This window comes from Anabrus simplex, chromosome 1 (genome assembly GCF_040414725.1).
Source record: "Anabrus simplex isolate iqAnaSimp1 chromosome 1, ASM4041472v1, whole genome shotgun sequence".
Lineage (NCBI taxonomy): Eukaryota > Metazoa > Arthropoda > Insecta > Orthoptera > Tettigoniidae > Anabrus > Anabrus simplex.
The window spans coordinates 1,081,813,389-1,081,828,208 of NC_090265.1; the positions used below are offsets into that span (position 1 = coordinate 1,081,813,389).

Consider the following 14,820-nt stretch of genomic DNA (forward strand, 5'->3'; position numbering starts at 1 on the left):
AATACATAAATAAATAAATAAATAAATAAATAAATAAATAAATAAATAAATAAATGCAATGTAAAGTTTAATCTTATACCAGTTGTATAGTATCATTTGAAGTTATTCCACATACTGTATATCAGTTGACTATATTTGTAAGTAGTACAGGAGATATTATAATCAGAATTTTGTAAACAATAGCAATTTATTAAGGATGAGCTGTGTGTTTAATAGAAAAAATTGTTAGCGTAAATTGTATAATATTGTATTTTCTTCTTTTGTTAATTTAACATTTAGTGTTTGACAATAATGTATTTTAGTGTACCATTTGCCACCGAGGTAGACACCTCATTTGCAAATAAAGAGATTTTGATTTGATTTGATCGTTCTGCCAAGCCTACTGAAATGCATGCACCAACCGACCCTATGAGCGATATTTTCACACCATTCATAACAGGGATTGGCTGCATAAGCAATGGTATTACTAGCATCAATCATACCTCAGTCACTTTCATATTGTCAAAGCCAAGGATGAGACTTTTTCTTAAGAATAAAACGAACTTTTTCGATGGGTAACGCAATGTCCCTCGGTCTTGTGACTAAATTAGGCACGTCAATGGACTGTTGGTCCTGACGCCCGATACTTGCTCTAGACAGTACGAGCATTGTGCGTTGTCCTCGGCAATTCGACCAAGTATCCACCTATCATGGCCAATGATGTCTGTTCTATTGATACTGGACCCTCTGAAAAAGACGAGTAATGGACTATTTACTTTAGACGTCTTATACAAGAAAATAAAATTATTACTAGGTGTAACATGAACAACATCCTTCTAGTGGTAGTCAAGTCATTCTAAGATAGACTTGGGTAGAAAACTGGAGTTAAATTTCTGCATCTCTACCTCGGAAATTTGCTGCTTGATTGCAATATTTGTCTTCGTAAATCGCTGAATGTCGTACTTCTTAATTTTCTTCATCCCATTTCTGTTTTATCATAATACTTGTGGCGTGGAATTGAAGCTATATATGGCCTTGTTTCATCCTTTTTCGTCATCTACAAAGAACGGTTCTGTACAGAGATCGTACATTAATATCGTTTACGCGTTAATAGGTAGGCCTACGCAAAATATTCGCTTAGGAATTTTGCCATTATTTCCTCTTAAGTTCTTAGTTCAGCTAAATATATTAGATCTTTACATTTCAGAAGACAGGAAAGAAACAATTCAACTTGCCACCTAGCGGAAGAAAGATGGAACAGCTGTGCCCGCTTTTTTTTTTTTTGAAATGACCTGTATTTCACGGCCTTGTGTGTGTTTGACGTAACACACCTCATATCATATTCAGCGTATGTTTATGTTTCGGTTGCTTTTTCTCTCTCGGCAAAGTATGTCTATATTCGCTTCTGACTTTCATTCGTATCCTCCAACGAGCTCAGTGAGGTCATGAAGGTATTTTGAGACGAGAAGCGCATTCCTTAATATCGGATACCAGGCATAATGCACTTTAAAATTACGATTATAAATAATGAGGAAGGTAACTTGAATAGAAACTTCGTAGTTTAATACATCCATCCTTTCTTAGTCGCATGTATATTATCCTTATTTTCATGCCCGTTAAAAAATATAATTTCATTATGACGGTTACAGCAAGAATCGCTGATGTATTTTAACCATGATTTAGAAGGCTGTGAATTTGCGAAGCGTTGTGTGTGATGTGGTGGCTTACTGATATGTCTTCGTTTATACGTATAAAATGATTTAAAAATTGCATCTCTCCTGTAAGTACATGCAATAACTTAACATGTTATGTGGTATATTTCAATTTTAAAAATGATTAGGGCCTATAGCTAATGACTTCCGTTTTGTAACAGGAACAGGAAGTGTTGTTCAAAATGGCGAAAATGAAAACATCCTGTAATATGAAATTAGTTGGACACATGTCTTGAGAGCAGTTTTCAGAATTTGTGTTTTATGTCGCTGGAACCTAAGATAGTAACGAAATAATGTATAGCGAACAGCAATTGCATTCACTGTTCTTATTTGTATAGGATAAACATGTGTGCATGACGAACTTTTTTTGTTCCAAATTTTATAGGTTAGGTTATTTTTATTTTATTTTACCCCCTCCTCGTAGTAACGGTGTAAGGGAGGCTTTAATGAAATGCGTTGTAGTGACCTGATGCTCACTGAATTTTGGATGGGAAACTTCCTCTGTACTTCGACATTCATGTTGAAATCTTGGGATATTGTAGGATGCCCAGAGTACTTGAACTGATCAACCTAGATTATTAATCTACTTTTTTTTGATCTGCCTTGAAATAAACAAATTGTTATATATACCTACAGTTCGCAGCTGTATGTAGCGGGTGGTGGGCTGCGGAATGTAAAATTATAATGAAATAATAATTCTTAACACAACTCAAAAGTCTAGGACAGTGACAGTCAGAATTTTTCGGACAGAATAATCTATACGTGTATTACCCATGTTATTTAAGAAAGAACAGTTAATAAATTCGAAATAACTAATCTCTGAATTTAATGCACTGCGTAGATATTGTACTTATCCAATTGTCATTTGTAGATGAGTTTACAAAGTAATAATACCTTTTACTGGTTTGAGATACGAAAATTTGCTGGTCAGTATTTTTCGGACAGAGATGTTTAGCTACTCAAGGCATGCTTTGAACTTGTTATGTGCTGTGAAGGCAGGTCCCAAAGCAGACGCAACGATTCATGAGTGAAATGGGATGCAGAGGAAAGAACATTACATTTTATCAAAGGCAATTAATAATATTCCATCTTGAAAAAAGATAAAACTGTCGACAAATAGCAGATTTGCTGAACATGAAAAACGTACTGTTAAAGATATCTGCCGATACACATTTCAAGACAGAATTGAAAATTTGCCACAGACAGGTCAGTCGAGTGTCCTTACTAGGAGAGAAGAGAGCTCATTAGTAAGACAAGTGAAAAGAAATCCACATCTTACTACGACGACTATTGCTGCTGCAGCTGAGAGTGAGTTTGGAAAGATCGGTGCAAGTACAAATCGGACGGTGTTATATAGAGGTGATTATCACGGGCAAACTGCAAGGAGGAAGCTCTACATAATCAACATAAATAGGATCAAGCGACAACGATTTGCTAAGGAGCATCTTACCGAAGACATGAACTGGTGGAAGACTTATTTTCTGCAATGAATTGAAATTCAACGTTTCTGGCTCAGATGGGTGCATCATAGTTTGGAGATGGCCTAATAAAGAGTTTGAAGAAAGAAATATGAAGGCAACCGTAAAATGTGGAGGGGAACATGTTATGGTTTGGGGCTGTATGTCAGCTCAAGGAGTAGGTGAGCTGGTTTTTATAGACGGAAACCTGGACCATCACCAGTATCTTCAGATTTTAAGAAACAACCTGAAGAAAAGTGCAGAAAATATGGGAGTTGGGGACTGTTTTAAATGTTATCAGCCGGGCTGAGTGGCTCAGATGGTTGAGGCGCTGGCCTTCTAACCCCAACTTGGCAGGTTCGATCCTGGCTCAGTCCGGTGGTATTTGAAGGTGCTCAAATACGACAGCCTCATGTTGGTAGATTTACTGGCATGTAAAAGAACTCCTGCGGGACTAAATTCCGGCACCTCGGCGTCTCCAAAGACCGTAAAAGTAGTTAGTGGGACGTAAAACCAATAACTATTATTATTATTATTATTATTATTATTATTATTATTATTAAATGTTATCAGGACAACGATCCAAAATATAGGGCCTATAAGGTACGGCTATGGTTGTTTTACAACTGTCCTAAAGTTGTGTATGCTCTTCCACAAAGTCCTGACATTAACCCCACAGAGAATTTATGGGATATACTGAAAAACAACCTCCAGCAGCTTCCCATAAATTCCGAAGCTGATGTGAAGAGACTACTGCAAGAAGAGTGGGAAAAATTGTCCCATTCCACGTCAAGAAAACTCATGGAGAGTATGCCGAGACGCCTGACTGAAGTGTTCAGCAGGAAGGGAAGAATCACAAAGTATTAATATTCCTACATGGGCTCCAGCCTTCATTTTTTTTTTTTGGGTACTTGTATTTTGTCCGAATATTTATGAACAGGCCATTTTGTATCATTTTAATTAGCCTATATTCACAAGTTTCAAAATTTTTTGTGTATCATGAAATGAAGCGCATATTTATTTTTGGTATCTGTATGTGCAACTATTCAGACTGGAGCAAGCAAAATTAAACTATGTATGTTTGTTATTAACCTTTTTATGTTAAGTATAAAGGAACTCCGCCTGTCTGAAAAATTATGACGGTCACTATAATTTGTTGGTCATTGTTTTCCTGTTCACATGGGATATTTGATCCTGACCGAGATTGATGGCATTTGAATGTTTTTACATGCAATAACTCTGTCTCTGTTTGCTTCTGGTATATTAAAGAAGTATTGCAGGACAAAATGTTGACACTTTTGACTACCCATGAAATCCATAGCAATTTGGGATGTTGATGCTTATTTATCATAGTAATTGAGGAATAAGCAATTGAGGAGCCATTTGACATGGAGCTCTTTTTAACGTTTACTACTTCATGATATTCTTTCTTTTAGCCTATATTATCAACAGTGAAGCACATTTGTATTAAGGATTATTAAAATTAACAATGTCAATTTTTTTTAAACTTGCAAGATCATATTAGCCTAGACTGATAACTCTTATAAAATTTCTTGTGCTAAGTTTGAATGAAAATTTTTCTTCAGTATATTTTAAAGCAGCATCTTCATGTATCCCCTTAGTACTCTTTAGACATGATGTTCTTTTGTCTATATTTCATGTGAAATGAGATAAACTGCAGGCAATCTTGTGAAAACGTTTCTCTGCTTTCGCAAAGGTGAACTGTAACTGACTACAACTGTTTTATAATAATATTGAAAGACTTAATTTAATTGATCATTATTCTGTTGACAAAATGGTACCCTTGCTCATAATAATGGCACACCATATGGCTTTAAATTTGTATACAAAAGAAGTTATTTTTGCATGTTGAACCATGTCATATCAGTGTACGTTGATTTAAATTAGAGTGATCTAAATCAAGATTTATATAATGATTTAAATGAGTTGATTTTTATAATGAACATCCTGTGATTTAAATCGGTTAATTTTTAGGCCTATAATAAATATCCATAATTAAAGTTAGTTGGTGTAATTATTTTCTTATTACCTGCTGTTCATTGTTCAGAATTAATACAAAAATCTACTACTTAAAATCAGTTTGCTTGCTTGTGGTCTGTTGGGTGACTGCTTTGGTACCCATCCCATATGTTTGGAATCGTAGAAAAAAATGTTGTTTTACAATACCTAAAATAGCAGAGAGGGGAGATCCTTACGTTATGCTTGCCAGGGATTCAGAAGCCCATCCAAAGAAGTTTTCTTATATATAATAAAATCAAAAGTGAGACAGCATTCAACATTCCACATATGAGTAATTATCAAATGTTTCCTCTTCTCCGAAGGACTCTTTAATATTCTTAAATACCTGTTGTTCTCTACTTGTAAAAGTGTTGCGAAGATTTTCTTTTTAACTTACTTAGGCTTTCCTGAAACTCATTCTGTGAGGGGTAATAATACTGCACATAGTTTTAAGCAAGTCCACCTTTCGTACTTATGTAATTTCGCAGATGATTAACATTCTACGGTTGTTGAAAAGTGTGTTAATACTGTCCCCAGTGTGCCAAGTTGCGCTCCGCAGTTGGTAAATGGCACACACACCAAGATGCATGGCTAGTGCATAACACTGGCAACCAGGAATGAGTTAGCTGGATAATATATAACGTCCAATAATGGACAACTATATTGGTATTATAAATTTACTCATTTGGAACAAATATTTCAGGTTCCCTATGGGAATTAACATCTTTGTCATCTGATGGCCAGGTAGGCATCAATTTTTGAAAATGAGACAGTCTCTCTCAGTGCATTGGCACAACCAGTGGCTCCAGGTAGCCTACGCAGTGGCCTGCACGGTATGCACTAGCCATGAGTCTTGGTGGGTGTGCCATTTACCAACTGAGGAGCCCAACTTGGCACACTGGGGTGAAACACTGGCTATCAGGAATGAGTTAGCTGGAAAATCTATAATGTCCAGTAACAGATCAACTATATTAGTATTACTTACCACTTAGTCGAGCAGCTCGTCTCCTTTCTCCCAGAAGAAATCGAGCTGCTTTTCTTTGGATTATTTCCAGTTCTTGAATCAGGTAATTCTGGTGAGGGTCCCATACGCTGGAACCATACTCTAGTTGGGGTCTGACAAGAGACTTATATGCCCTCTCCTTTACATCCTTACTACAACCCCTAAAAACCCTCATAACCATGTGCAGAGATCTGTATTCTTTATTTACAATCATGTTTATGTGATTACCCCCAATGAAGATCATTCCTTATATTAACACCTAGGTACTTACAATGAACCCCAAAAGGAACTTTCACCTCATCAATGCAGTAATTAAAACCGAGAGGACTTTTCCTATTTGTCAAACTCACAACCTGACTTTCAACCCCGTTTATCATCATACCATTGCCTACTGTCCATCTCACAACATTATCAAGGTCATTTTGCAGTTGCTTACAGTCTTGTGACTTACTTATTTCCCTGTGCAGAATAACATCATCTGCAAAAAGCCGTATCTCTGATTCCACTTCTTTACACATATCATTGATACATATAAGGAAACATTAGGGTCAAATAATATTGCCTTGAGGAATTCCCCTCTTAATTATTACAGGGATAGATAAAGTTTCGTCTATTCTAATTCTCTGAATTCTATTTTCTGGGCCGGGCTGAGTGGCTCAGACGGTTGAAGCGCTGGCCTTCTCACCCCAACTTGGCAGGTTCGATCCTGTCTCAGACCTGTGGTATTTGAAGGTGCTCAGATACGTCAGCCTCGTGTCGATAGATTTACTGGCACGTAAAAGAACTCCTGCGGGACTACATTCCGGCACCTCTGCATCTCCAAAAACCGTAAAAGTAGTTAGTGGGACGTAAAGCAAATAACATTATTATCTATTTTCTGGAAATGTAGTCACCCATTCAATCACTCTTTTTTCTAGTCCAATTGCACTAATTTTTGCCAGTAGTCTCCCGTGATCTAACTTATCAAATGCCTTAGATAGGTCAGTCACGTTACAGTCCATTTGACCTCTTGAATCCAGAACGTCTGCTATATCTTGCTGGAATCCTACAAGTTGAGCTTCAGTGGAATAACCTTTCCTAAACCCGAACTGCCTTCTATCTAACCAGTTATTAATTTTGCAAACATGTCTAATATAATCAGAAAGAATGCTTTCCCAGAGCTAACATGCAATGCATGTCAAACTGACTGGCCTGTAATTTTCAGCTTTGACTATCACCCTTTCATTTATACACAGGAGCAACTATAGCAACTCTCCATTCATTTAGTATAGCTCCTTCATGCAAACAATAATCAAATAAGTATTCCTACTTCAGAAATGATACTATATCCCAACACATTGTCTTTAGTATGTCCCCAGAAATCTTATCAATTCCAGCCAATTTTCTAGTTTTCAACTTTTGTATCTTACTGTAAATGTAATGCTTGTCGCCATAAGACCTATCTGTGTTGGTGTGATGTAAAACAAATTGTGGAAAAGAAGTTTATAAATTATCAATACATACATCATCATTATAGACCGTTATGCCTTGAGCATTCAGTCTGCAAGCCTCTGTGAATTTACTAAATGTTGCCACAATACTCCATTAGCAACTCGTGCTGTGGCGTTATTTAGTTCTATACCTCTTATCTTCTTTAAATCATTAGAAACTGCGTCTATCAATCATCATCTTGGTCTCCCTCTACTTTTAACCTCCATAACAGAGAGTATCATTTTCCTAGGTAACCTATCCTCCTCCATTTGCCTCACATGACCCCACCACCGAAGCCGGTTTATGCATACAGCTTCATCCATCAAGTTCATTCTCAACTTAGCCTTTATTGTCTCATTCTGAGTACCCTGCCGTTGTTCCCACCTGTTTGTACCAGCAATCATTTTTGCTACTTTCATGTCTGTTACTTCTAACTTATGAATCAGATATCCTAAGACCAGCGAGCTTTCGCTCCCGTAAAGCAAAGTTGGTCTGATAACAGACGAATGTAAATATAGGTTTGTCCGGGAGCTGACTTCCTTCTTACAGAATACTGTTGCTCGCAACTGAGAGCTCACTGCATTTGCTTTACTTCACCTTGATTCAATCTCACTATATGACCATCCTGGGAGAACACACATCCTGAATACTTGAAATTATTTACCTATTCCAGCTTTGTATCACCAATCTGACATTCAGTTCTGTTGAATTTCTTACTTACTGACATTAATTTAGTCTTCAAAAGGCTAATTTTTATATCATACTCTTTGCACCTATTTTCATGTTGCAAGATATTAGACTGCAGGCTTTCGGCCCAGTCTGCCATTAAGACCAAAGTGTCAGCAGAGTCCAGACTGCTTACTCCATTTCCTCCTGCCTGAATCCCTCCCTGCCACTTTATACCTTTCAGCAGATGAGCCATGTAAAGTATGAACAACAAAGGTGAAAGATACAGCCTTGTCTAACCTCTGCAAGTACCCTGAATCAAGAACTCATTCTACCATCAATTCTCACTGCAGCCCAATTGCCTTTGATTGATTTTAATAATCTACCCTTGATCCCATAGTACCCCAGTATGGTGAACATCTTTTCCCTTGGTACCCTGTCGTATGCTTTCTGTAGATCTACAAAACAAAAACACAACTGTCTATTCCTCTCGTAGCATTTTCAGTTACTTGGCGCATACTGAAAATCTGATCCTGATAGCCCCTCTGTGGTCTGAAACCACGCTGGTTTTCATAGAACTTCCTCTCAGGCACTGATCGCACCCTCCTTTCCAAGTTGCCAGTGAATACTTTACCTGGTATACTAATCAACGAGATACCTCGATAGTTGTTGCAATCCTTCCTGTTCCCTTGCTAATAGATAGGTGCAGTTACTGCTTTTGTTCAATCCGAAGGTACCTTACCAACACTCCAGATGCTAATCTTATTATTCTCTGAAGCCATTTCATCTCTGCCTTCCCATTATACTTCACCATTTCAGGTCTAATTTCATGTATTCCTGCTGCATTGTGACAGTGGAGTTTATTTACCAGCCTTTCCACTTCCTCAAGCGTAATTTCACCAGCATTATTTTCTTCCTCCCCATGAGCTCCGTTCGTGCCACCACCATGAAGATTTCCTTTTACGTTGAGATGATGATCAAAATATTCCCTCCACCTCTCCAGTGATTCCTTGGGATCTATTATGAGTTCAACTGAATTACCCAAATCACTATTCATTTTCTTTTTCCCTCCCTTCTGAAGATTCTTTATTACTGTCCAGAAAGGTTTCCCTGCTGCTTGACCTAGCCTTTCGAGGTTATTACCAAAATCTTCCCACAAATTCTTTTTGGATTCAACAACCATTTGTTTTGCTCTGTTTCTTTCATCTATGTACAATTCCCTGTCTGCATCAGCCCTTGTTTGGAGCCATTTATGATGTGCCTTCTTTTTACGTTTACAATCTGCTCTCACTTGATCATTCCACCAAGATGTTTGCTTTTTTCAGTCTTTACACACAGTTGTTCCTATGCATTCCCTTGCTGTTGCTACTACAGAATCCCTGTATGCCACCAATTCTCTTCCTATATCCTGAACCTGCTTATTGTCCACTGTTCGGAACTACTCACTAATTATATCAATTCCAGCCACTTTTCTATTTTTCAACTTTTGTATCTTACTGTAAATGTAATGCTTGTCGCCATAAGACCTATCTGTGTTAGTGTGATGTAAAACAAATTGTGGAAAAGAAGTTTGTAAATTATCAATACATACATCATCATTTCTCATCCTCTGGAGATTTTCTACCCTTATTCGTTTGCAGACAGGTTTCACCTTCTCTATCCTAGGCCTGGAGATACTTAATTCACTACACATCAGATAGTGGTCTGTTTCATCGAAAAACCCCGTACATTCCTAACAGATTTCCTGAATTTGAAGTTGGTTAAGATGTAGTCTATTATGGATCTGGTACCCCTAGCCTCCCATGTATAACGGTGAATAGCCATATGCTTGAAGAATGTATTCGTAACTGCTAAACCCATTCTAGCACAGAAGTCCAGCAGACGTGGCCCATTCCTGTTAACTTCCATATGTTCCCCACATTTACCAATCACCCTCATATCCTTCAGTTCTGTTTCCATCTCGCATTGAAATCGCCCAGTAGTACTATCCTATCCATGCTGTTGACCGTGATTACGATATCACTCAACGCGTCATAAAACTTGTCCATTTCATCCTCATCTCCACCTTTACATGGTGAATACACTGCCAAATCTACACAGATCATTCGCTCGTTTATGTGCCTAACAGAAACTATGTTGCGTGCAGTAGTATTCCTGATGAACAACTCTACCCCACACACTGCCCTTCCCTTCCCTTTCTAACACCTGTCAAGTAGAGGTGCACAGCTGTGCTTGCATCCTGGAGATAGTATGTTCGAATCCCACTGTCAGCAGCCCTGAAGATGGTTTTCCATGGTTTCCCATTTTCACACCAGGCAAATGCTGGGGCTGAACCTTAATAAATGCCACGGCCGCTTCCTTCCAACTTCTAGGCCTTCTCTCCCGTCGTCACCATAAGACCTATCTGTGTCTGTGCGACGTAAAACCACTAGCAGAAAAAAAAAAAAAGTCACCTGTCAAGTACGTTTTATAATCTCTCTCTCTTTCGTTATCTCCCCTTACCCGAATGTCACTTACTCCTAGTACATCCAGATGCATCCTCGTTGCTGACTCTTCTACTTTCTTTCTTCCATAAGCCCCTTTAATATTGATAGCTCTCCATTGAATTCCATTTTGTTCGCCAAGTTGTTTCCAAGGAGTCCCTCGCCTGTCAAATGGGAGTTGGACTCTGTTACTCTTATAGGTCCGAGGCTTGCTGACCATGTTCTGAGCTCGGTAAATTCATGAAGCATTATGCTACCCTACTTACACATAGTCCAGGTGATAATCTCTCCTCTAACGGGTTAGGTACCATCGGTGGATTGTATAGCCCTAGCCGCCTGAGCACAAGGAAGGCCACGACTTGGAATATGTCTGAGATGCCCACTCCCATTCTGTAGCATCTGATATCCTGACTCTCAGGACCACTTAATAGGTCACATTACTTACACATATGCTGTAAGTCAGTAAGATACCCAGTCAGGTTGAGTTTCTCAGACAGTTGAGAACAATGCAGGTTTGATCCTGCTTTAGTCCGGTGGTATGTGAAGGTGACCATATAAGTCAGTCTCATGTCGTAGATTTACTGGCACGTAAAAAGAGCTCCTGCGGGACAAAATTCCGGCACTGCGACGTCTCCGAAAACCGTCAAAAGCAGTTAGTGGGACGTAAAAGCATAACATTATTATTTATTAATTAAAATACACCATGGCCAAGTCTGCAAATCGTACCAAAGACAAGGTTAGGTTAGGTTGATAACAATGTTTTCTTCCATTTCAGCTGATTCTCATCATGTCAGAAACTTATCATAGAAACAAAATAATAAATAATATTAAACACAATGTGTGCATATGATTTTAAAATAGAAATTTTCTCTCAGTATAAGGTTTCATCTTTTGCATAATGAGAAAGAGGAAGTATTCTTTTCCGTGGTTTCCCATTTTCACATCAAGCAAATGCTGGGCTGTACCTTAATTAAGGCCACGGACGCTTCCTTCCCACTCCTAGCCCTTTACTCTCCCATCGTCGTCAAAATACTTATCTGAGTCGGTGCAATGTAAAGCAACTTGCGAAAAAAAAAAAAGTCTTCTATGTGTGTAGTCGAACGGAGTTATAGTAATCAATGTGAGCCGCAGATTTCACGAACACAGTCACTGTATACCTGGTGAAAACCTTTCATATCATAAGTTCTATATCATTACAAGTTGATCATTGTCTTCCCTTTTCGATACCTTGTAGCAGTTTATGACAGCCTTCTGAATTGTGCTTTGTAGAGGAGGTAAAACTGTAGTCGTGCACTGTGGAAAAGAGAAAAAGATAAGCCAAGTGAACATAGACGGAGAACGGTTAGACAATGTAGAACAGTTTACATATCTGGGTAGCATTATTAATGGAAGTAATGAAATCAACCCTGAAATTAATAACAGACTAAGTAAAGGTGCAACATTTTATCATCAAGTCAGAGAGCTTTTATGGGATGACAAAGTACCCAAGAGAACGAAATTAACATATATAAACAGTATTTCATACCACTTGTAACATACGGACTAGAAACGCTAGAAACGCTGGTAACTAATAAGAGACAAGATAGTAAGATCCAAGAAGTAGAAATGAAAATTTTAAGAACATTGGTTAAAAAGACAAGAAGAGATAGAATTCAGAATATTAATATCAGAGAAGAGCTAAATATAGAACCGTTAGTACAGAACATACAGAAAGCAAGACTGAGATGGTTCGGACATGTAAAAAGAATGAGAAAAGAACGGGTAGCAAGAAGGGAATTGGAAAGAGAAGTTAAGGGAAAGAGACCAGTTGCAAGATAGAAAAAGGTGGATGGATCGGATTTGGAAGGACATTAGAGAAGCTGGATTGGGTGCGGCGGAAATAATGGAGCAGGAAAAGTGGAAGGACAGAAAGGAATGGAGGAGGCTTGTTAACCACACCCGGGCGACTGGAGTGCGACATTGATGATGATGATGATGATGAGAGGAGGTAAAGTTGCTTTCTGTTTCAGAGGAGCTCTTGCAGATTTTTCTTGCTTCTTAGACATCCTAATTGAATTCTATAGGCTACATAAGAATTGGACAAAATAAGACTGTATTAATAAAATGCTGTTTTCTTCATTTCACATCAGCTACGTTATTAAATGTATTATTCAAACATGCTACAGTTGTACTTGCCTGGTATTATCCAAGATGATTTGCAATCCTAAAAAAAAAAAAAAAAAAAGTAATAATAAGAATATGATTTACTTATACTCGCAGATATAACAGTAGTGATTTTCACAACACAGCGGTGGCAGTACTTATAATCTCACAAGTCACGAAAAAATATGACTACATAGTGCCAACATGCGAGATGAACGCTAACTTAAGATGCCATATCAGCGAGTGGGGTCCCAAAACTGTATGGCTAGAGGCTCTTAAATCAAACCTAACATTTAGAAAATAGTTATAAAGCCCTACCTTCAGTATTAATAGGGAAGAAATTGTAAGGTGGTTCCCTTAGTGATAACGGTTACATGCTACAAATAATTCCAAGTGCAACTAATCACAGATGACATGGAGCAAAAATGATGAACATTTCGAGCTATTCTTATTCAGTCGCCTAAGGAATCTACTACTTTCGAAGAAAGAAGAAGTAAGACTGGTTTGAGAACAACAGTGCAGAAATTATGAGACGTATCGATGCCAAAAGCCAACCTCTTATATCCCTTCATCAAGATCAATCCTCCAGCTTGAAGAAAGACATTTCCAAGATCTTAAACGGAAGTGCCAGCCATGAATCAGCAAAATGAAGAGACTGGTAGCAACAGAAAGCTTAAGTTTGAAGGTTGCCCGCTACCAGAGACCTGTTAATCTTCTTTGCTAATGCAGGAATTATAGAGCTATAATTCCTTCTCCGATAGGAACTCAAGAAATCAGCCGATTATGTTACTACGTAGTATAAATCAGGAATCAGCCCTGTCACTGCTGTTCTTCATACTTGTTATGGATACCATCTCACATGACCTGCATGAGTGCTCCTTGGACCGTAACATATGCTGACGACATCTTATTTACAACTACGACCAAAGTGGATCTCCTGGGCTGTGTTCGAACCTGGAGTGAACGCCTAAGCCAATACGGCTTGCGTCTAAATGTTAAGAAGACCGAGTATCTAGAAACTAACCCGAGCACATCCACTGTCACAATCAGTTGTCAAGATCTAGTGGAAACAAACTGCTTCCAATACATACGATCTCACCTGCAAAGTGGCAGTGGCATTCAAATTGAAGGTGTACCACACTACAGTTTATCCAGTGACGTACGGAAGTGAGAGCTGGCTAGTTAACAGAAACACCGAACACCCTCTGCACACCATGGAGATGCATGTGTTACGTTGGTATCTTGGAGTTTCACTCCTTGATCAAAGAATCAGCAACATGATCCAAAAGAGGATGAGAATTGTTCTCATACAAGGGGGGGGGGGAATGCAAACTGAGCAAGTGGCTGCACGTATTGGGTCACATAGCAATCAGCTTGCATTCAGGAGATAATGGGTTTAAACCCTACTGTCGGCAGCCTGGAAAGTAGTTTTCTGTGATTTCCCATTTCCAAACCAGGCTGTACCTTCATTAGGTCACGGTGGCTTCCTTCCCACTCCTAACTCTTTCCTATGCCATCGTCGTCATAAGTGCAAGAAGGGCGTCTGAGATGGTAAGGTCATATACTGAGAGCAGCAAATGTTACAGACGTTCGTGATGCATACAACTTCACTGTCGATGGTAAGCACCCACGTGAAAGGCCGAGATAATGATGGCAAGACACTCGAGCTGCAGACATGAAGATTGCTTAGCTGATACTGAACGTTGTGACTAATTGCTTCAAATGGCGTTTGTTGATCCAAGGAGCAGACCTTGCACTAGCGGGAGAATGCTAAGTTCACAATGAGAAAGTAACTAATACTAGCAAAGAACAAAATTTTATTTATGATAAAGATGTTCACATAAAGATACAAAAGTTGAAAACTAGAGAAGCATTGGAATTCATAAGAT

At 38.5% G+C, this 14,820-nt stretch overlaps 1 protein-coding gene across 1 annotated transcript in view; it reads left to right on the top strand.

The window, feature by feature from the left end:
- The first annotated feature begins 1,656 nt into the window (after positions 1–1,656).
- Atac3 (Ada2a-containing complex component 3) overlaps positions 1,657–14,820 on the top strand; it is a 245,471-nt gene continuing 232,307 nt past the window's right edge. Inside the window, exon 1 of the mRNA XM_067137218.2 lies at positions 1,657–1,759. The gene's annotated coding sequence lies outside the window, so the exon portion shown is untranslated. The remainder of the gene's footprint in view (positions 1,760–14,820) is intronic.